This window comes from Cyprinodon variegatus, unplaced genomic scaffold, assembly GCF_000732505.1.
Source record: "Cyprinodon variegatus isolate N-32 unplaced genomic scaffold, C_variegatus-1.0 Scaffold1698, whole genome shotgun sequence".
Lineage (NCBI taxonomy): Eukaryota > Metazoa > Chordata > Actinopteri > Cyprinodontiformes > Cyprinodontidae > Cyprinodon > Cyprinodon variegatus.
In genome coordinates, this window is record NW_015152151.1 from 46,055 (window position 1) to 48,563 (window position 2,509).

General features: G+C 34.2%; 1 long non-coding RNA gene across 1 annotated transcript in view; it reads left to right on the plus strand.

Annotated features, from left to right (window-relative positions):
* The window catches only part of LOC107104339, a 37,273-nt gene extending 34,966 nt beyond the window's left edge, over positions 1 to 2,307 (plus strand). The window contains exon 3 of the long non-coding RNA XR_001482246.1: positions 2,248 to 2,307. This is a non-coding gene — a long non-coding RNA (uncharacterized LOC107104339). The remainder of the gene's footprint in view (positions 1 to 2,247) is intronic.
* The last annotated feature ends 202 nt before the right edge of the window (positions 2,308 to 2,509 follow it).

Here is a 2,509-nt window from a genome sequence, read left to right on the forward strand (position 1 = left end):
CCTGGTCCAGATCTCAGAGGAAATAACCCAGGACGCTATCCGTCATCTCGTTAGGAGCCAAATTACTATACAAATTACTGAATACCATTTTGAGTTGCTGCAATTAAATTTCAGCAAAATGGACTAGCCTGCCGTATCATTTTTTGATTGTAATTTCTGGGATGTCTTTGAATTCAGTCCTCTGTAGGTTCATCATTTTCATTTCCATCAAATGATGTGGCATCCTTTTGTTCCCAACAAATCACCCAGTCCATATCACTAGAAATAAACAGCATGCTTTTTTCCCCCATCTGATGTATTTCAAAGTGTTCCTTTAATTTTTTTAAGCAGTGTATATATATTTGCAGCTACTTAGAAATGAAAACGCAAGATTTAAGGAGCACAAGCAGTTTAAAGTAAAATAATTACAAATAATAATAATGTTTTCAGTACTGAGAACATAGTACACAAAGATACATAGTATCTTTTTGTTTTCTAGCATACCAGCAATGATAAAAAAAATAAAAATAGTAATAGTTTACACAATATCAACAATAGTAGAGAGACATAGAAACAATGGTGATGGATAAATACCAGCAATGGTCAGAAAAACTACAAGCGCACATTAATATACACTAATATACATTTAAGACCCTCTCGGAACATACTGTGACCAGATAAACCTTTTGAATAGGATTTTAAATCTGTGAATATTTTTGCATTTTTTATGTAACTTAAGCTGTTCCAGGGTTTCACTCCGCATACAGACACTCAAAAACTTTTCTGAGTTGTTGAAGGATAATAGAAGTATAATATTTGACAAGATCAAATAGTTTTTAACGACTGACAAGAACTTTGACTGAAAGAGTTTGTGAGTAAGACCCGAATTCCAAAGCTTGTGAATTCTGTACTGTAACTATAGGATTAGTTGTGTTTATGTCTATGTTTCCCTACATTTCCACACAATATGTGAGATATGGAAGAATCAAGGTACAGTATAGGGTAAAAAGTCCATCCAACTTATGGGTTGACTTTATTCAAAACTGAAAGGCCTTTGGATATTTTGGTTTTTCTGTGTCTTATGTGAGGCCATTAAAATGTATTATCAATTACTTTCTGTAAATTCAAAAAATATCCACTGGACTTGGTTTCCAAGATTTGAAGACGATTCGCCACCTCTCCAGGAAACTTTCTAAATTCAAATATATATATAGCGCCAATTCACAACACATGTCATCTCAAGGCACTTTACAGTTCACCAGATCATACAGTCAAATTGATTAAAAGTTTTCTACCTAAGGAAAACCAGTTGATTATATCTACTCATTGATTCGAAGGCAGTCCCTCACACTAAGCATGCTTGTAGCAACGGTGGAGAAAAACACTTCCTTTTAAGAGGAAGAAACTTCCAGCAGAACCAGGCTCAGTGTGAGCGGCCATCTGCTGAGGCAGACTTCTGTTCAGGCCGACGGGGGTTCAATTATATATAATATATACCATTGCTTATATATTTTCTGTACATGTGCAAAATTTTTGCATCCTGAAAAGGTTATAAAAGTAGGATGAATACCTGTTGAAGTGGATGATACTGGCCTGTAGAAGGCTAACAAAAGAAGCCAAACGACTCCCTTTCCAAAGAGGTGGACCCCTTCGTCCATTCCAATTTGCATTTCAAAACAAGGTTTTGATGGGCTACTGTATAAAGCCTGGAACTCAACGCTATTCCTGACATTTTGAATTGAAAAAGCTTACTGGATGGGGAGCGAAACGTCTTAAAACTTGGAAACAAAGTCCAGTGGATTGTTTATGATTGTTTTTTTTTTTTGAGGAACCTGTAAAATATTCTTTACAGGGAACTAGCTGAGGAAAGACACTCTAACCAACTTATTGACGGACATTATGTACAATGTTTTGAGACTGAAAACAGGGCAATATTGAAAACAATAAAAGAATTGACTATTCACCCCACTCAATAGAAAGAAGTTTAGGGCAATCCATTTTGTACTTGCCTGTTTCAGTCTAAATGCAAAACCATTTTGTTTATTTCATTTTGTTTTTCTTTCCGTTTTCTTTTTGGATTGAAATACAGAATATATAGAGTTTAACAAAAGAAAAGACACCTCCTTAATCCATAGGTCCTTTTCATACTACAGAAAGTAGCACTGACATTTATTTCTTTATCATTTTTCTGTTATTGTCAAATTAAATACACAATTATGAAGAAATAGTGATGATGAAAATAACACAACCTTTTTACATTATTCCTAGATTATTTTGAGCCTCATTAACCCGTCAGAGGAACGCTTGTTTGACTACTTCAACCTTCAGTATTGGGTATGTAAATATCACTTTCTATTCTTTGCCAGGAATCTATATAAAAAAACTTCTCTCTGTTATATATTGTGTAAGGATTTTATCTTTCCAATAAAGGAAAGATAAAATTCTTTTATTGGAAAAAGATAAAAAAGGAAATTGCATGGCAGCTTTTTGGTCCTCCCTGTACTCAGTATTATCTGTGCAACATTCTGAT